Source organism: Euprymna scolopes, chromosome 8 (assembly GCF_053919585.1).
Source record: "Euprymna scolopes isolate OS-2025 chromosome 8, ASM5391958v1, whole genome shotgun sequence".
Taxonomy (NCBI): Eukaryota; Metazoa; Mollusca; class Cephalopoda; order Sepiida; family Sepiolidae; genus Euprymna; species Euprymna scolopes.
Genome location: NC_136489.1, coordinates 145651950 through 145675431, shown reverse-complemented (window position 1 = coordinate 145675431; position 23482 = coordinate 145651950). Strand labels below are relative to the sequence as shown.

Genomic DNA, 23482 nt, shown 5'->3' with positions numbered 1-23482 from the left:
ACATTTCTAATTTATCCTATATATTATTTGTACATTTCTAATTTATCCTATATATTATTGGTACATTTCTAATTTATCCTATATATTATCGGTACATTTCTAATTCATCCTATATATTATTGATCCATTTCTAATTTATCCTATATATTATTGGTACATTTCTAATTTATCCTACATATTATTGGTACATTTCTAATTTATCCTATATATTATTGGTGCATTTCTAATTTATCCTATATATTATTGGTACATTTCTAATTTATCCTATATATTATTGGTACATTTCTAACTTATCCTATATATTATTGGTACATTTATAATTTATCCTATATATTATTGGTACATTTCTAATTTATCATATATATTATTGGTACATTTCTAATTTATCCTATATATTATTGGTACATTTCTAATTTATCCTATATATTATTGGTACATTTCTAACTTATCCTATATATTATTGGTACATTTCTAATTTATCCTAAATATTATTGATCCATTTCTAATTTATCCTATATATTATTGGTACATTTCTAATTTATCCTATATATTATTGGTACATTTCTAATTTATCCTATATATTATTGGTACATTTCTAATTCATCCTATATATTATTGGTACATTTCTAATTTATCCTATATATTATTGGTACATTTCTAATTCATCCTATATATTATTGGTGCATTTCTAATTTATCCTATATATTATTGGTCCATTTCTAATTAATCCTATATAATATTGGTACATTTCTAATTTATCCTATATATTATTGGTACATTTCTAATTTATCCTATATATTATTGGTACATTTCTAATTTATCCTATATATTATTGGTACATTTCTAATTTATCCTATATATTGTTGGTACATTTCTAATTTATCCTATATATTATTGATACATTTCTAATTTATCCTATATATTATTGGTCCATTTCTAATTTATCCTATATATTGTTGGTACATTTCTAATTTATCCTATATATTATTGATCCATTTCTAATTCATCCTATATATTGTTGGTACATTTCTAATTTATCTTATATATTATTGGTACATTTCTAATTTATCCTATATATTGTTGGTACATTTCTAATTTATCCTATATATTATTGATACATTTCTAATTTATCCTATATATTATTGGTCCATTTCTAATTTATCCTATATATTGTTGGTACATTTCTAATTTATCCTATATATTATTGATCCATTTCTAATTCATCCTATATATTGTTGGTACATTTCTAATTTATCTTATATATTATTGGTACATTTCTAATTTATCCTATATATTGTTGGTACATTTCTAATTTATCCTATATATTATTGGTCCATTTCTAACTTATCCTATATATTATTGGTCCATTTCTAATTTATCCTATATATTGTTGGTACATTTCTAATTTATCCTATATATTATTGGTCCATTTCTAACTTATCCTATATATTATTGGTCCATTTCTAATTTATCCTATATATTGTTGGTACATTCCTAATTTATCCTATATATTGTTGGTACATTTCTAATTTATCCTATATATTGTTGGTACATTTCTAATTTATCCTATATATTATTGGTCCATTTTAATTTATCCTATATATTATTGGTACATTTCTAATTTATCCTATATATTATTGGTCCATTTTTTATTTATCCTATATATTATTGGTCCATTTCTAATTTATCCTATATATTATTGGTCCATTTCTAATTTATCCTATATATTGTTAATACATTTCTAATTTATCCTATATATTATTGGTTCATTTCTAATTTATCCTGTATATTATTGGTCCATTCCTAATTTATCCTATATATTATTGGTACATTTCTAATTTATCCTATATATTATTGATCCATTTCTAATTCATCCTATATATTGTTGGTCCATTTCTAATTCATCTTATATATTACTGGTACATTTCTAATTGATCCTATATATTGTTGGTACATTTCTAATTTATCCTATATATTATTGGTACATTTCTAATTTATCCTATATATTATTTGTCCATTTCTAATTCTTCCTATATATTATTGATCCAATTCTAATTCATCCTATATATTATTGGTCCATTCCTAATTTATCCTATATATTGTTGGTACATTTCTAATTTATCCTATATATTATTGGTCCATTTTTAATTTATCCTATATATTGTTGGTACATTTCTACTTTATCCTATATATTATTGGTCCATTTTTTATTTATCCTATATATTATTGGTCCATTTCTAATTTATCCTATATATTATTGGTCCATTTCTAATTTATCCTATATATTGTTGGTACATTTCTAATTTATCCTATATATTATTGGTTCATTTCTAATTTATCCTATATATTATTGGTACATTTCTAATTTATCCTATATATTGTTGGTACATTTCTAATTTATCCTATATATTATTGGTCCATTTCTAATTTATCATATATATTATTGGTCCATTTCTAATTTATCCTATGTATTGTTGGTACACTTCTAATTTATCCTATATATGATTGGTCCATTTCTAATTTATCCTATATATTATTGGTTCATTTCTAATTTATCCTATATATTATTGGTCCATTTCTAATTTATCCTATATATTGCTGGTACATTTCTAATTTATCCTATATATTATTGGTCCATTTCTAATTTAACCTATATGTTATTGGTACATTTCTAATTTATCCTATATATTATTGGTCCATTTCTAATTTATCCTATATATTGTTGGTACATTTCTAATTTATCCTATATATTATTGGTTCATTTCTAATTTATCATATATATTATTGGTACATTTCTAATTTAACCTATATGTTATTGGTACATTTCTAATTTATCCTATATATTATTGGTACATTTCTAATTTATCCTATATATTGTTGGTACATTTCTAATTTATCCTATATATTATTGGTCCATTTCTAATTTATCATATATATTATTGGTCCATTTCTAATTTATCCTATGTATTGTTGGTACACTTCTAATTTATCCTATATATGATTGGTCCATTTCTAATTTATCCTATATATTATTGGTCCATTTCTAATTTATCCTATATATTATTGGTCCATTTCTAATTTAACCTATATGTTATTGGTACATTTCTAATTTATCCTATATATTATTGGTACATTTCTAATTTATCCTATATATTGTTGGTACATTTCTAATTTATCCTATATATTATTGGTCCATTTCTAATTTATCATATATATTATTGGTCCATTTCTAATTTATCCTATGTATTGTTGGTACACTTCTAATTTATCCTATATATGATTGGTCCATTTCTAATTTATCCTATATATTATTGGTCCATTTCTAATTTATCCTATATATTATTGTCCATTTCTAATTTATCCTATATATTGCTGGTACATTTCTAATTTATCCTATATATTATTGGTCCATTTCTAATTTAACCTATATGTTATTGGTACATTTCTAATTTATCCTATATATTATTGGTACATTTCTAATTCATCCTATATATTATTGGTCCATTTCTAATTTATCCTATATATTGTTGGTACATTTCTAATTTATCCTATATATTATTGGTCCATTTCTAATTTATCATATATATTATTGGTCCATTTCTAATTTATCCTATGTATTGTTGGTACACTTCTAATTTATCCTATATATGATTGGTCCATTTCTAATTTATCCTATATATTATTGGTTCATTTCTAATTTATCCTATATATTATTGGTCCATTTCTAATTTAACCTATATGTTATTGGTACATTTCTAATTTATCCTATATATTATTGGTACATTTCTAATTTATCCTATATATTGTTGGTACATTTCTAATTTATCCTATATATTATTGGTCCATTTCTAATTTATCATATATATTATTGGTACATTTCTAATTTATCCTATATATTGTTGGTACATTTCTAATTTATCCTATATATTATTGGTCCATTTCTAATTTATCCTATATATTATTGGTACATTTCTAATTTATCCTATATATTGTTGGTACATTTCTAATTTATCCTATATATTATTGGTCCATTTCTAATTTATCCTATGTATTGTTGGTACACTTCTAATTTATCCTATATATGATTGGTCCATTTCTAATTTATCCTATATATTATTGGTCCATTTCTAATTTATCCTATATATTATTGTCCATTTCTAATTTATCCTATATATTGCTGGTACATTTCTAATTTATCCTATATATTATTGGTCCATTTCTAATTTAACCTATATGTTATTGGTACATTTCTAATTTATCCTATATATTATTGGTACATTTCTAATTCATCCTATATATTATTGGTCCATTTCTAATTTATCCTATATATTGTTGGTACATTTCTAATTTATCCTATATATTATTGATCCATTTCTAATTTATCCTATATATGATTGGTCCATTTCTAATTTATCTTATATATTATTGGTCCATTTCTAATTTATCCTATATATTGTTGGTACATTTCTAATTTATCCTATATATTATTGGTACATTTCTAATACATCCTATATATAGTTGGTACATTTCTAATTTATCCTATATATTATTGGTACATTTCTAATTCATCCTATATAATATTGGTATTTTTCTAATTTGTCCTATATATTATTGATACATTTCTAATTTATCCTATATATTATTGGTACATATTTTTTACCTCCACGTTTAATTAAATTCTATTTAAATGTTTTAATAACATTGGCCTTTTATGTGGAACCCCCTTTCAGTTAGCTACAGAGAAAAATTTGAACATTCTGATCACATTTTAATTAAGTAATCTTCTATGTATCTTCTATGCTTCAATAAATTTGCTTTTTGCGTGTATTTATATTCATATTAAAACCATTTTTCTATTTGTTTACAAAGAAAATCAACTATCTTATTTATGGATGGTTGAATTGCATTTGTCTGCAAAAGATCTGGCTAATTTGCATATTCTTTTAAACATTCAATTTAATTAATTCCCTATTAGTTTTTTTTCGGTTTTCTTATGGGATGATCATCTTTTGTTAACTATTAAGTATAATCATACTGCATGATTTATACTTGCGTATTTTCCGTAAAAAGTTTATAGTAAACACAAACCTCTTTTCATATATTTATGTGTGCGTATATATATTTGTTTTAAAAATACCTCCTCTGTCAGTTTTTAGTCTACAGACATGAAACGTCATATACAGGGTATTCGAATCCATGTGAAAATTTATATTTAGCTTTTAGCCGGAGAAAACCGGAGCAAAAGTTTGAAAATTTAAAAACAAATTTAATTTTTAGCTAAAAGTCAAACGACGGCAATACGAATATGCATGCGTAAGGTAATAGCTATTGGTTCATGTTTTCATTTTTAGCCTCGCAGCAAACATGTCTTCATAACTCAGGCATTTACGCCAAAGGAAAAAGTAAATCGTAAGCTAAACGTTTTGGCTTCGATTCTCAGTGGTGGTTCACTAGTCATTTAAAAAAAACTTTTAAAATTATTACTATATATTGTTATTTGTTTATGTATGTGTCTATGTGTGCTTGTATATGTGTATACGGTGGCTTAAGTTGAAATTTTGTGACATATAACATCTATTCTTTTCCGACACCTGTTTTGATCTTAATAGATGGACAATCAATCTTCCCTCCCTTGCCCAATTCTATGTCACTTTGACATCTTACGCTTAGCAACTAGTTTGAATTTGTTCTAAAAATAGAACGCCTGGCTCTTCCTTAAAAACATTATTTCCTGCTTTTAGTTTTGAGCATATTCATTTTAAATTTCTCGGGCTATGGAAGTGAACGAGTTCGCCATCTCTCTCTCTCTCTCTCTCTCTCTCTCTCTCTCTCTCTCTCTTTCACTATGAGACCAATATTAACTTTTTCACTTAGAACTTTTTCCCGTGATAAAACCCTTCTGTTACAATATTAAGAAGCCATCTTTGTGACTGAAATTTACTCATGTTATCCGATCAACCACTTGGATTATTATTATTATTATTATTATTATTATTATTATTATTATTATTATTATTATTATTATTATTATTATTATTATTATTATTATTATTATTATCATTATTATTATTATTGCTATTATTATTATTATTATTATTATTGTTATTATTGTTGTTATTATTATTGTTATTATTATTATTATTGCTATTATTATTATTATTATTGCTATTATTATTATTATTATTGCTACTATTATTACTATTATTATTATTGCTATTATTATTATTATTGCTATTATTATTATTATTATTATTATTGCTATTATTATTATTATTATTATTGCTATTATTATTATTATTATTATTATTATTATTATTATTATTATTATTATTATTATTATTATTATTGGATTATTACAATTACTTTTGGACTATTTTACTTACATTAAATAAATTCATATTTTATTTGAATTGTACAGCATTTTTAATTTTTTCTTCATCAATCCTGGACTGCATCTGGAATATCCTTTACATTTGAAATTTCTCGGGCTATAGAAGCGAACGAATTGACTTTTTTCTCTCGCGTGAATGGAGACCCCACGATATTATTGTAGCTCTTTTGTTAAAATTGTAAACATATTTATCCAAGTAATTTGGTTAATGTAGTGTCAGAACATATATGTTTATTACGGTTTATCTCCAATATCCTTATAAAAGTCTGACATATTTCCATTGTACGGATGTGCGGTACGAACGGAAACCCCATGATATCATTATACGATCTTTAGACAGAAAACAAATACTACCCTTGGATCATAGCCAGAAGACCAAGAAGGCATATTTCAATTTAACATACAACCCAAAAGCGACATGATTATTTAATTAATTTTTTTTACATTGTCTTCGGTGATCGAAGGATATAAAGTGACAACGTACTACAAACATTAAATTAGCATATCTATATACTAATTTAATATCTATATACTAATTTAATATCTACTAATTTAATATCTATATACTAATTTAATATCTATATACTAATTTCATATCTATATACTAATTTAATATCTATATACTAATTTAATATCTATATACTAATTTAATATCTATATATTAATTTAATATCTATATACTAATTTAATATCTATATATTAATTTAATATCTATATACTAATTTAATATCTATATACTAATTTAATATCTATATACTAATCTAATATCTATATACTAATTTAATATCTATATATTAATTTAATATCTATATACTAATTTAATATCTATATATTAATTTAATATCTATATACTAATTTAATATCTATATACTAATTTAATATCTATATACTAATCTAATATCTATATACTAATCTAATATCTATATACTAATTTAATATCTATATACTAATCTAATATCTATATACTAATCTAATATCTATATACTAATTTAAAATCTATATACTAATTTAATATCTATATACTAATTTAATATCTATATACTAATCTAATATCTATATACTAATCTAATATCTATATACTAATTTAAAATCTATATACTAATTTAATATCTATATACTAATTTAATATCTATATACTAATTTAATATCTATATACTAATTTAAAATCTATATACTAATTTAATGTCCGTAATATGTTATCACCTTTTCAATAAATAGAATCTCGCGATCGAATACTTTATAATCTGGAAACCGTGACACACGTACGTACGTTAACGGTGCTACGGTATTTATATATATAGATAAAATAAAGTACTTTTCATTATCAGATTTTTTTTTGCATGTAGGTGAACATGTTTTAAATATTTGTGCATAATTATACTCGTAAGTATAAAAACACATTTATATACATAGTTGCACATACGTTTTTATCTAGCTGACAGAAAACGCCCCTTTGTACGCGACGAGGAAGGTTAGTTTGAAAATTGTCTTTTTTGAAATATGTTCTTGCTTTTCTTTTTTAGATGAGCGGGGAGTTAGATCTTTCAAGAGGAATCCGCTGAACATGACGATCTCTGTGGAAATTAACACCATATGGCAACTCTCCTTCTTCCTCGCTGACACACCCTCTATCGGCTGTTGTAAACATGGCCAAAAAATACTGAATCATTAAAATGAGAAAAATTAAATGTTCGTACCTTTCGAAATATTACCTCATATAAAACTGGTATTTAGATCTTCGTTCAAGTCTTTCTACAAGTTTTCCTGTATAAACTAATGATGACTTATGTAGAAAGTTCGGATAACAATAAATCAACACCAGGCAATAATAAATAAACATCGAGTAATGATAAATGAAAACCGGGTCATAATAAGAGTTAACACAAAGTAATAACAAATCAACACCGGGTAATAATAAATTAACACCAACTAATAGTAAATGAACACCTGATAATATAAATATAATATAATATAAACTAATAATAAATGACCACCAGATAATAATAAGTCATTATTAATAAATGATGCAGTACATATTATTAATAAATAATAAGTCAATACATATTATTTATAAATAATAATAAAAAATTAGAACCAGGTAATACTGCATTAACACTGAGTAATAAAAAAAGTAACACCGATCAACACCGATAATAATAAATTAACATCGAGTAGTAATAAATTAATAGCAGGTAATATTATCTGGTGTTAATTGTAACACCAGATAATAAATAATTAATACAAAGTAATAAATTTACACCGAGTAATAATAAATCAACACCAAGTAATAATAAATAACCACAAGGCAATAATAAATCAACATCGGGTAATAATAAATCAACATCAGGTAATAATAAATTAGTACCAGGTAATAATAAATTAACATCGGGTAATAATAAATTACTGTCGGATAGCAATAAATCTACACTGGGTAATAGTAAATTAACGCTGTTTACAATTTGGAAGTTTATTTTATCTTAAGTGTTAAATCGTTCGAAAAGTTGATAAAAATGCAACCGCTATGATGAGTAGACTTGTCCTAACGATGTTGTTTAAAACTGGATCCATTTAGTTAGTAGGTGTTGATTGCTCACTGGCAATAACAAGTGGTATTCATTGGAAGTCGAGTGAGGACAAGTCTCCCTAGATTTTCAACTCTCCACCTCTTTCAATAGCCACTCCGCATTGATTTCTCGTTAACAACGGCTGTTGGTCTTCATTGAAATGGGGTTCCAATACGCCTATCCAAGGTTCCAGTATTTTTCGCATCTTTCTCGGTGAGGTATCATCCGCGCTGTTCCTCATTCTTTGTCATCCTCCCTGACTTTTCTTTGTAGTATCAGCCGTATCCACCGCATGTGTGTGTGTGACTGAAAATGAAGGCAGTTTACTGAGCTTCTATCAGTTTTCAATTCCTTTCGCTTCGTTTTAGATGTTTCGTCATTTTTCTATTTTAAATTATCTGTTGCAGCTTATCATTTGTTTGTTATATTGGTTGCTTAACATAAGATTTTTCTTAATATTTCAGCAGTTTTTATAATTTCAGTTGATTGTATGATCTTAGTCCTCCACTTTATTCCCATTGCTCATAGTCTGTATCTCAGATTTTTCGGATCTCTTTCCAGTGCTCCTATGATTATTGGTATTGTAGTGATTTTCATGTTTATATTTTTTCAGCTTTCTGGCAAGTTCCATGTTTTTACTACATCAGTGATCATCACCATGTGAATTGCTGGGACGGTGAAATATACGATTTGGCTGTTTTTTCCTTCATGTTGATAACAATCACTTCCGGTTTGCTCGGTTAAATAAGTTTTCTGTTTGTACTTCCACGACTCGGGATTAAATGATTTTCATCGTCTAATAATATCACTGGTTAGTATCTTCTGTACCATTTGTCTGTATGTTCAAAGTGCAGACGATTGCATAGTTCACAGTGGACTGACTTTCCCACACAGTTGTACTTTTTTGTAGTTTTTTTTGGGGGGAAGGAGGCCAGTTTGATGCAGTAATTTACCGTTTCGTCTCTTTGTTTGCGCGGAATTTGTTTATATCGGCTTTGATATCCTTTGTTCTGATCGCGTTGTTCTATACATATACCCGTAGCGATTTCACTTCTCTATTCAAGCGAACTTTTCGTAGACATTATCAGTGTATTACCTTTGTTCAAACTGAAACATGATTATCTAAATACTCTGGTTAATGTAGTTTCATAAGATATTTGGTGGGTGGGTGGGGGTTCTTTTCAAAACCCTTGTGGGAACTTGTGATATATTTCCATTCTAAGAATGTCAGCACGAACACAGACCCACGATATTATTGTAACCTTGTTGGAAAAAATAGACAACATTGATTATATCCTGAATGCATGGAAAGTCCATATTAGTTCGTTTCACCTTCGATAAAACAACATCATTAAATATTCATCCAATGACGTTGTTTAAAATATAACGACGTTTGCCAAAATGTTACAATTTTGCATTGCATCTGAAGTGATCGAGAAATTCCATGTTTAAACAAAGTTGTGAATAATGTAGGAACGAACATGAAGTTTCCCTCGCAGTTTCTACGTTATCACCCTTAATAATAATGTCTACGAATAGTTCGTAATAATAATGTCTACGAATAGTTCGTAATAATAATGTCTACGAATAGTTCGTAATAATAATGTCTACGAATAGTTCGTAATAATAATGTCTACGAATAGTTCGTAATAATAATGTCTACGAATAGTTCGTAATAATAATGATCAATTAAAAAGTAATGAAAGTACTGTAGTGATAAACAATGTTCGTAATAATAAGTTAATAATAATGTCTACGAATAGTTCGTAATAATAATGTCTACGAATAGTTCTTAATAATAATGTCTACGAATAGTTCTTAATAATAATGTCTACGAATAGTTCGTAATAATAATGTCTACGAATAGTTCGTAATAATAATGTCTACGAATAGTTCGTAATAATAATGTCTACGAATAGTTCGTAATAATAATGTCTACGAATAGTTCGTAATAATAATGTCTACGAATAGTTCGTAATAATAATGTCTACGAATAGTTCGTAATAATAATGTCTACGAATAGTTCGTAATAATAATGTCTACGAATAGTTCGTAATAATAATGTCTACGAATAGTTCGTAATAATAATGTCTACGAATAGTTCGTAATAATAATGTCTACGAATAGTTCGTAATAATAATGTCTACGAATAGTTCGTAATAATAATGTCTACGAATAGTTCGTAATAATAATGTCTACGAATAGTTCGTAATAATAATGTCTACGAATAGTTCGTAATAATAATGTCTACGAATAGTTCGTAATAATAATGTCTACGAATAGTTCGTAATAATAATGTCTACGAATAGTTCTTAATAATAATGTCTACGAATAGTTCTTAATAATAATGTCTACGAATAGTTCGTAATAATAATGTCTACGAATAGTTCGTAATAATAATGTCTACGAATAGTTCGTAATAATAATGTCTACGAATAGTTCGTAATAATAATGTCTACGAATAGTTCGTAATAATAATGTCTACGAATAGTTCGTAATAATAATGTCTACGAATAGTTCGTAATAATAATGTCTACGAATAGTTCGTAATAATAATGATCAATTAAAAAGTAATAAAAGTACTGTAGTGATAAACAATGTTCGTAATAATAAGTTAATAATAATGTCTACGAGAAGTTCGTAGATTTATATTTTTCTGATATCTAAACCCTCACCATGAATAAATGATAAATACTAGCTGAATCCCGTAGAAGTTCCATACTGCTTTCTACATAAATCTGCATAATTATATTCCTTTTGAAACAATAAATACATTTAAGAATCAATACTGTTAACAATGAATTTTCCTTTTTCCATAAACATAATTGTTATTGTCAACTAAAATTTAAAAAAATAAAACGAATGTGTCTCTTATTTATTTATTTAAAAGTGTCAAAATTAAATTATTTTTAGAACAATCAAGATTCTCTGTTTTTTTTTTACTGTAAAAATAATTGTTATCAAAATATGCTTCAGATCAATAAGACAGACGTCATTTTTTGTAATACATTTACTTTAAACGTGTACCATTTTAGTCGACAGGATAACATAATTTGATTTTGGAAGTAGTCCTTTTCATTTTTTTAGTGATTTTAGTGACATCAATATCAAATGAGTCAGGAATCACCATCTGTGATAATCAGATTATTTTTTTATTATGTGTGAAAAGTAATAACATGCATGCACACATAAACTGCGTTAGCGCATTATCATTTTCATTATAATAAGAATTAGTGAATCGATTATTACATAGATAAGAGGATGGTTAAATAAATTATTATATAGATTAGAGGATGGTTGAATAAATTATTATATAGATTAGAGAATGGTTGAATCAATTATTATATAGATTAGGAAATGGTTGACTCAAATCAATCAATTATTAAATAGATCACAGAATGATTGAATAAATAATTATACAGATTAGAGAATATCTGAATCAATTATTACATAGATTACAGAATGGTTGAATCAATTATTATATAGATACATTAATATTTAAATCAATTATAATATACATTAGAGAATTGTTAAATCAATTATTTCATAGAGTAGAGAATGGATGGATCAATTATTATATAGATAAATGGTTAAATCAGTTATTATATACATTAGATAATGGTTATGTAAATTATTATATAGATAAAAGGTGTGTTAAATCGATTATTATATAGATTAGAGAATGGTTAGGTCAATTATCATATAGATTAGCGAATCGTAAAATTAATTATTACATAGATAAATTAATAGTTAAATCAGTTATTTTATAGATTAGAGAGTTGTTGAATAAATTATTATATTAATTAAAGAATGGTGAATCAATTATTCTATAAATTATATAAATTATCATATAACTAAGAGAACGGTTGAATCAATTATATATCATTAGGATCAATTATTATATAGATTAGAGAATAGTTGAACCAATTATTAAATATATTAGGCAATGGTTAAATCAATTATTATATAGATAAATTAATGGTTAAATCAATTATCATATAGATAAGAGAATGGTTAAATCAATTATTACATAGATTAGAACATGGATGAATCTTATATTATATAGATAAATTAATGGTTAAATTAATTATTATATAGATGAAAGAATGGTTAAATCAATTATTATATAAATAAATTAATGGTTAATTAAATTATTATATAGATTAAAGAATAGTGGAATCAATTATTACATAGATTATAGAATAGTTGAATCATTTTTTTTATAGATTACAGAATGGTTGAATAAATTATTATATAGATTAGAGAATGGTTGAATCGATTATTATATAGATTAGAGAATGATAGCATAAATTAAAAATAGATTAGAAAATGGTTGAACAATTTTTATATAGATTAGGGGATAATTGAATGAATTATTGTATAGATTTGAGAAAGGGTGAATCGATTATAACATAGATTAAAGAATAATTGAATAAATTATTATATAGATTAGAAAGTGGTTGAACCGATTATTAGATACATTAAAGAATCATTGAATGAATTATTAAATAGATTAGAAAATGGTTGAATCAATTATTGTATGTATAGGAGAATGATTGAATCACTTATTATGTAAATACATTATCATTTAAATCAATTATCATATAGATTAGACAATGGTTAAATCAATTATTTCACAGATAATAGAATGGTTGAATCAATTATTATAAAGATTAGAGAATTGTTTAATCAATTAATATATAGATGAGAGAATGGTTGAATCGATTATTATATAGATAAGAGAATGGTTAAATTAATTATTATATCGATTAGAGAATGGGTGTATCCATTATTATATAGATAAAGTAATTCTTAAATAAATTATTATATACATTAAAGAATGGTTAATTTATTATTATATATATATAAATTAATGGTGTAATCAATTATTATCTAGATTAGAGAATGGTTCGATCAATTATTAAATAGATTAGGGAATGGTTGATCGATTATTATATAGATAAATTAATGGTTAAAGCAATTATTTATAGATTAGAAGATGGTTGAATTGATTAATCTATAGATTTAAGAATGGTTGAATCGATTACTTTAAAGATTAGAGAATGGTTGCCTCAATTATTATATACATTAGAGAATGGTTGAAACGATTATTATATAGATAAGAGAATGGTTGTATCAATTATTTTATAGATTAGAGAATAGTTGACTCAAATACTATATAGATTATGGTTACATAAATTATTATATAACTTAGAGAACGGTTGAATCAATTATTATATATTATTAGGGAATGGTTGAATAAATTATTATATAAATTAGAGAATGGTGTAATCTATAATTATATAGATTAGAGAATGGGTGAATCAATTATTAAATAGATTAGGCATCGTTAAACCAATTATTACATAGATAACGGAATGGTTGAATCAATTATTATATAGATTGGACAATGGTTGAATCAATATTAAATAAATTAGAGAATGGTTGATTCAATTATTATATATATTAGAGAATCGTGGAATCTATTATTATATAGATAAATTAATGGGTGAATCAATTATTATATAGATTAGAAAATGGGTGAATCAATTATTGTGTAGATTAGAGATTGTTTAATCAATTATTATATAGATTAGAAAATTGTAAAATTGATTATTATATAGATAAATTAATGGCTGAATCAATTATTATATGAACAAGTTAATGTTTTAATTAATTATTATATAGATAAATTAATGTTTTAATCAATATTATATAGATAAAATAATGGTTGAATCGATTAATGTTTTCCTATTTGTTCAGAGATATCCTAAAAATATTGGTACTACAGTAGTTTCTTTTCATGTCATATATACCTTTTAATTTTTGGCAAGATCCATGTATTGATTCGTTTTTTTTCTGACACCATAACCTTGTGAACTGCTGGAATTTATTATATGGTAGTTTTATCCTTCTTGTTGGTTATTATCGCGTCTGATTGTCTAACTTGGATAAGTTTGTCCATTAGTATTCCCAAATTCCAAAGTACTTTGTGTATTTTATTCGCGAATCCTGACCCCGTAGCCATTTCTAGGTATTTATGTGGAAATTATCTTTATTTAAGTAAATCATGTAGCTGTTTCTCTTCTCATATTGATTTTTATCATTTTGTTTCTTCTATAGTTATTTTGCACACGATTCACCATGGAGCTGTTTACTGAATGTAAGCACCAACACTATATTTTTCAGTGTGCATTTTCAATACTTACTAGTTTTCTTCCCCCCTTATTTGCTTTTTATAAGATATTCGGGTTGATATGCTATTAAGTTGTTTGTAATACTCCGACTGCAATGGTTGTCAAAATAAAAGTCTCTTTTCTACATTAGCTGGCAGGCACAAAGTCTTTTCCTCTTTCCTTCTTTACACGAGCCTCAATACGCATTCCAACAAGTCGAATTTCAGAATGCCAAGATTAACGCTTATTTATATTATTCGCTTTCAACTCATTTGCATATTTAATTCACCATTACAGCAAACTGAGCATATTCGCTGTTTTCATACACACATTTCCAAAAAATAATACTTTAGTAAAATAACGATTACTAATTAAAAAAACAAAAACAAACTCTCGCCGTTTTCATCACACTTGTTAAATAAAGTAGGTTTGTATCGTACTTCAAGTGAAGTACATTGTGCATGTTTGTAGTTTTCTGGTTCTTTCATTCAAGTTTGTGAGTTTTTCTTTTATCTTGTTTACAAAAGGTTCAGATTATATTATTGAGGATACATCACAAATATTTATTTATTTATTTATTTCTTCTTCTTCTTCTTCTTTTTCTTCTTCACTAGGAGCCATTAGTTATTGCTTACTGACTAACAGGGGTGTTACATAGAGTCTGAGTTATAAATCTTCCCAGAGTTCCAGTGCTCTCCGCCTCTTTTGATAACCATGGTAAATGATTTTGCGTTATTTCAACAGACACTATTAATTTCTCGCTGGCAACGACTATTGATAATTTTAATATTTGGGTAGTAATAAGCCTCGCCAATGTTTCAGTACTAATTGCATTCTTCCAGTGGAAGTTTAGTTGGTACTCTCACTCATCAGTCTTTTTATCCTCCTTGAAAATTTTACACTAATTTGTATATCAACCTTAGCTGATTCCACCATAGTGTGTGTTTGCGTGTGTGCTTTTTATGTGTGCTTTTTATGTGTATAGTTTATGAGATTTCTTTCAGTTTGATTAACTTTAGTTTGTATGATCTTATTTCTATTTATTTCTATTTATTTTTGATTTTTTAAATTTCCTATTGTGTCTTTCATGCGTTCATGTTTTATAGTGGTTGCTTTCCACATGCGAGGATTTGTCTTAAGATTTCAATTGTTTTCATCTTTGTCGTTCGTTGTAAAGTCTCACTTTATTATTATTATTATTATTATTATTATTATTATTATTATTATTATTATTATTATTATTGTTATGTGATTTTTGTATTTTTGTTTATGAGCCAATTTTGTTATTTCAATCTAAAATGTTATGACATCTAATTAGCCTTTGCGACGCATTAGGGTGCCCCGACACGCTTGTTGAAAAGCAATGTCAGCGTTAGTTACGTGATTATTCGTTGATTAGTTGATATTTATAACCTGCCATATGAACATGAACGACAAATACACATACGGTGACTTTCCTCTCATTAGTAATCTAAATCCTTAAAACCATTTCAATGCAAAGCCAGAATGATTAAATATTCACTTTTAAGATACTGCACGATCTTAGGAAAGAGAGGGAGATAAAGAAAGAAAGATAGATAGATAGATAGATAGATAGATATAGAGAGAGAGAGAGAGAGAGAGAGAGAGAGAGAGAGAGAGAGAGAAGGAAGAAGAGAATTGTGTAGAACGCATAAATTTCAACCTAAGCACAGAATAAATATGAACAAAATAAAGATTTTGCCTCTACTTCTAAGTGTAATGGTGAGGAGCCTTGGCTGCCGTTTGGGCGGTCGGATTTCGATCATGGCTTATATATATATATATATATATATATATATATATATATATATATTTATATATATATATATATATATATATATATATATATATATATACATATATATATATATATAATTTATTTGAGGGTAAACAGTTACATTTGGTCGTTACAAACAGCCCTCTGTTTCAGTCAATGAGACTTCGTCAGGCGACCCTGAACCATTCGACGCTATAGAAAAAAACTTTTTCTAATAGCTGTTTGTAGGGACCAAATGTAACTGTTTACCCTATTGTGTCGAATGGTTCAGCGTCGCCTAACGAAGTCTCATTTACTGAAACAGATGGCTGTCTGTAGCGACCAAATGTAACTGTTTACCCTCAAATAAATAATAAAAAAATAGTTTGCACTTGTTATCGAGCACTATCTAACAATCTCGTTGTATTCATTAGTCCCTACTCCCACTTTGAACATCTTAAACTTGAATTTGTATATATATATATATATATATATATATATATATATATATATATATATAAAATTTTCACCTTTTTCGTCACCATATTCCCTCTGCTTCACTTTTTGTTATCAAGTAAGATCTTTGACTTACTTGCAGTTTCATCAAATACTTTTGTATGCAAAATCCGATCCCGCATTTTGCTAATTCCTACCCTCTGATGAGAAGGAAAGTATTTCTTCGAAACTCCACGGATTAAGGACTATCCACTTATTAAGTGTTTCCTTTTCAGATTAAATATGTTTTTAACTCTTTTTCAAAGTGTTTTTTAACATGTTTTATTAACTATTTGCTCTTGTGCAACTTTGTGTAGTGGGGTTTTGTTCGATATCATTGCAACTAATTCTTTTATTTTGTTGATTAATTCATTCCTACTTTTTTATCCGATTCTCTGACTTTTCTATAAATACATCTGCACATCGGCACGCGCAGACACATGTACGGATGAATACATATAGTTACCTTATTCGTAATAATAAAATGTAATAAAAAATGTTATTCTGCAAAGCCAAGGTTGACTTTGTTGACTAGATTTGAGTTCTGTAACCAGTAGTAATCATCACTTCTTACACTGTTGATTGCGTAAGCATGGAATATTAGTGCTTGCAGGTATAAAAAGTATTTATATTTATTGAAAACTATTATAGTTTTATGCATACAAATTCAGCCACAGACATATTTTTTTGTTGTGTTTTAGCTCGTCAGTTCAGGTAGACTAGTACCAAATCCTTTATATATTATTCCTTAATTGGAATTTATTTTTGAGATGAGAATTATATATATTAGTTTATTTTTGTTTCAGACTATCATTCTCATCTTTATTAGTTATTGTTTTCATCTTTATTGGTTGTTGTTATATATATATATATATATATATATATATATATATATATATATATATATATATATATATATATATATATACCTCTACTATGTTTTTCATCTATTTTGCTGTAAGTTTTTCATTGGTTTCAATAACTATGACAAATGTGTGTACCTTTAATTTCGCATATCGGCCCATTGCATTTTAAGACTTCGTCTAGGACATTCGATCGTCAAGTGTTTTAATACTTCGTCAAGGACATTCGATAGTGATGCTCGGGGCTTGTTCTATGCACGCGACATGGATCTCGTAGCTCATTCGCAGAATGATATGTAGGATATCATAGATTATTTTGTATGGTCGTGTAAAACTATGGTTCTCACAATAATCTCGGATGAGAAAACGGTTATGTTTGCTCCTGCCCCTGGTAACCCATATCAGGAACCAGATATATTTGTTAAAGGCCACGAACTGTCTGCAGTGGATCTATATATGCAGGTAGTATTATTTTGAGGAACGAATTATTGAATGCTGAAATAAATAAACATATTTAACGGGTCGATGTGGCTTTTGTTGGTTTGGAAATGCGGGTATGCGGGCACCACGTGATATAAGGAAACTCATCTCTCTCTAGCAAGCCTTTTTAAAATGAATTGAATGGAACAGCAGCAGACGGATGAAAAGAGCAACGAAGAAGAGACGTAATACTCTGTAGCACATGAAAGAAATAAAGAACAGTTAACAAACTTGAAACTTGGTAATTATGTAAAATGTCGGCTTAGTGAATCACCAACGAATGAATATGCGACAGAACTAAGCTCAAATAAAAGGTGGCTTCAATTGCGACCAGAACATAACATCTTCCACTTCTGAAGTATGGTCTATAAAAATCTAACAAGCTTAAAGAACCATATCTGCGCTACTTATTCAGAAGATTTATACGAATATTACATTGATACACAGAAAGTGGTGATATGAATAAACAATCTATCTATCTATCTATCTATCTATCTATCTATCTATATAAACATGTGTGTGTAATTGTGTGTGTGATTGTGTGTGTGTGTGTGTGTGTGTGTAAAGTATGTGGGAAAGAACCTAAGCAAAGTGCTCAATTCTAAAGAAAATTCGATATAAGAGCACAATATTTATTTAAATATGTTAAATAAAATTAGGAAAACATCGATACCGTCAATTTCAAATCAATTTCAAAAGGGACTAGTCTATGGTTGATTATATTGGACTCTCTTCAGCTTCTGTTTTCAGAGGCTGAAGAGAGTCCGATATAATGTAAAATAAGCACCCATTGTTTCATGTCAAAAAACTGAATTTGATTTTTTATAAAACAATCTTCCGATTTATTTGCAAATATCAAGAAGTTTGTACGACTTTGGGAACGTTAATAATATTGACAATATTTAATTCAATTTTAAAAAAATGCAAAAAACAAAAAACAAAAAAACAAAAACAAAAACAGTCTTGATTTAATTTATGTTATAAATTATATGAAACAAATGGATGCTATTGGCGTTGACTTTGAAGTTATAATTATGAAGACTAGCGAGACCTGTGGAAATTCCACAGTAGACTTTTTCATATGTAATATATTGATGTTGGCATTGTTCATATGTAATATTATTGATGTTGGTATTCTGTGGATGTTCAGCGTAAATGGAGACGTCCTGACATTATTTAGCTCTTTTGTTAAAACTTCAAAATATTAATCTAAGGTACCAGGAACGCCCGGCGTAGTCCGGTCGTAAAATACCCTTAAATATTATATTTTAATTTATGCAGATTTCGTATGCATTATTATAGATTAATTTCTCTATCGATTCTTATATATTATAAAATTATGATTTAAAAAATAAAAAATATATATCAATATGACTTGGGTGCATCAGCTATAATCGAAACCGAAACCAAAAATTATGAAGAATTCTTGGTAAAATTATTCATAACAAGAAATGGAATGCCATAACAATTAAACGACAGTCACTCGGATGAAAAAAATGTAAGCGTGATACACAAAGCAACACACAAGCTATCGTTTTAATATATAGATGCTAGGGGACTTTTACTCATTTAAAACAGATCCGCCATTCTACCAATGTTATTTCGGACTCAAAATTTGGGAGATCGAAGGTTGAAAGTTCAATCCTCGGTGAGGACATTACAAAGAATGCAACTGCGAATGACTTAAGGTTTTACTCGATCATGGCTGACAGGACGAGAGCATCTTATCCTGTAGATTAAATAAATGGTTCTGTTCGAAATTCCGTGCAGATTTCCGAGTTCGACAAAAAAATTCCCGACTTCGACAATAATTTTCTGTTAGTATGAAATGCCTTTTCATACCTAATAACTGTCATGTCATATGAAATGAGAAACAAAGAAGTTAATTAATAGATAATTGATTAAATTTGTGATGAGGAACGTAGATGATTAATCTACGCCAACAGTAAGAGAATAATTGCGCCCGAACGAGATGAGAAAGGACCAACTGGGATGTAAAACGAAACACGTGTTGATATTTGTGCACGTGAAATTTGTGCTTTTTGAGATTAGCAACTAAAATAATTACTCATGTGCTAAGATAATAAGAATAGCTCCTATAAGCAAACGAAGCAGAAATGCGAATTTTCAGGTCACTGTGACAATTGCCTTTTAGAGCCATTGCGGTTAAAAAACGACCTACATTTTTGAGACACAGATAATAATGAAAAAAAAAAAGTATTTGATTGTAGTAAGTTATAAAACTGAGCATCGTTCACATGTTTTGAACTGTTTGTCAAGTATCCAGCTTCGTGGTTTAAGTTTAGGTTTATATCGCCAGATTAGCAAGGTCGACAAAAAAAACTAAAGTAGGCCGAAGAGTACATTAACTTAGATACTGTGAAAATAACATCCACAGTGACGATAATGTTTGGAGAGAGAGAAAGAGAGAGCGAATAAGAGAGAGAGAGAGAGAGAGAGAGAGAGAGAGAGAGAGAGAGAGAGAGAGAGAGAGAGAGAGTGTGTGCGTGCGTATGTGTGTGTGCAAAAACGAGGAAGTAAAGCTTTCACGTTTTTGTATAAAATGCAATTTCTTTCGATAAACGTTCTTTGTGTAAGTGAAGAATTTTGCTAACTTTAATACCTAACACATAAATTTAATACCTAACACATGAATTTAATACCTAACACATAAGTTTAATACCTAACACATACATTTAATACCTAACACATACATTTAATACCTAACACATAAATTTAATACCTAACACATACATTTAATACCGAACACATAAATTTAATACCTAACACATAAGTTTAATACCTAACACATAAATTTAATACCTAACACATAAATTTAATACCTAACACATAAATTTAATACCTAACACATACATTTAATACCTAACACATAAATTTAATACCTAACACATACATTTAATACCTAACACATAAATTTAATACCTAACACATACATTTAATACCTAACACATAAATTTAATACCTAACACATAAGTTTAATACCTAACACATAAATTTAATACCTAACACATAAATTTAATACCTAACATAAATTTGTTTATGTCAGTCTAATTCATCTCTCTCTTAATATGTCTAGATCTATACATATATTTTATATTTTCTCTTTCTGTCTATGTCTCTGCCACTCTGTCTATCTGCCTGTCTCTTTCTCTCTCTCCTTCTCCCCCTCTCTCTCCTCTCTCCCTCTCTCTCTCTCTCTCTCTCTCTCTCTATATATATATATATATATATATATATATATATATATATATAATGTTTGTGGTGTATATGTGTGCGATGTTTGTGTATTTCCTATAGAAAGAAAGGTTACAAGATTTATATGAAATCTAAAAATGTATTTTATGTAAAATCTACCGAGGAAGACAATGCAGCCAATGTGGAGTGCATCTGTTTAAACTTCAAATACGTATACCCGATTTTTCGTAAGAGTGTAATTGTCGACTTAACACTTGTTTAATTATTTGGAAAAGTATCAAACAAACAACGTCGAGAGTGATTTTCGATTCTACCTTTCTGTAAGTATGCAGTTGTGTTCTTAAAAGCGAAAGCAACATCAAGGTGGCTGTTAAAGTAATCTCTCCTAAATATGATGCTGCATATGATGCTATCCCACACACTTCCCAACCCATAGATCAGTTAGATTCGGACAGATAGAAATTCGGCACAGAGAGTAATGCAGAGATTCGGGACAACTTACATTGGAAAATGTTATGTGATTCAAATTTTATAAAAAATATATGCTGACAGACTGCCCGGCATTGCCTGGTTTTAAAATATACTTAAATATGATATTTTAATTAATGCATATTTTGTACTTAGTATTATAAACCCAATTCTCTATTGATTATTACATTGTACCCAATACATAGTAGTGATTTTAAAAGTAGAAAATATGACTTGGATGCCATCAGTTAAAATCGAAACCAAAACATAACTCTTCAACCTGATTCGTTATCATCATTATGTCTTTACGTATATAGAAACATAAAAATAACGTTGCGTAAAAGAGTACGTTAAATCAAGTTATGTCTATCAAGTTCCAAATATTCTATATGATTTATACAGGTGAGATCGAACCACAGCATTACGAATATGTATGGGTAACGTAATAGCTATTGATTCATGTTTTAATTTTTAGCTTTGCAGCAAACATGTTTTCATAGCTCAGGCATTAACGTCAAAGGAAAAAGTAAATCGTAGGCTAAACGTTTTGGTTTTGATTTTCGGTTGTGGGGCACAAGTCATTTTTTTTTTTAACTTTTAAAATCATTATTATATATTGGATCCAATATCATCTATAATATAATTATCACTTGCCTGTTTAAATGTATGTATGTATGTATTATGTATGTGTGACTAAAACTTTCGACAGAGGTGACGGATTTTTACGAGTATCGTTTTGAAGCCCGACGCTTCGGACAACAAATATCGAAAAATTGGCTAAAAACATTAAATCCTTCATCCTCAACTGGGCACTTTTCTACAGGGAAGGGTCGCTTTTTTTCGCTAATATTTTCGAATGTTATCCCCTTTTTTCGATTGACTAGCCTTCACCACTTCCGATTTGGCGATGGATGCAACGGCAAAGACATCAGTTTTTTTTTCACGTTCTTTTCATCCTTCGCGGCACGGGTTCGAGCCTGCCTGCCTACCTACTACTACTCTTTTTTTTTTTTGCTCAACACACACCTCCAAACACTCGAGCAACGCCGGGC

At 27.3% G+C, this 23482-nt stretch overlaps 1 protein-coding gene across 3 annotated transcripts in view; it reads right to left on the bottom strand.

Moving 5' to 3' along the window:
* Window positions 1-23482, bottom strand: part of LOC145283812 (uncharacterized) — a 225560-nt gene that overhangs the window by 101427 nt on the left and 100651 nt on the right. The window lies entirely within an intron of this gene.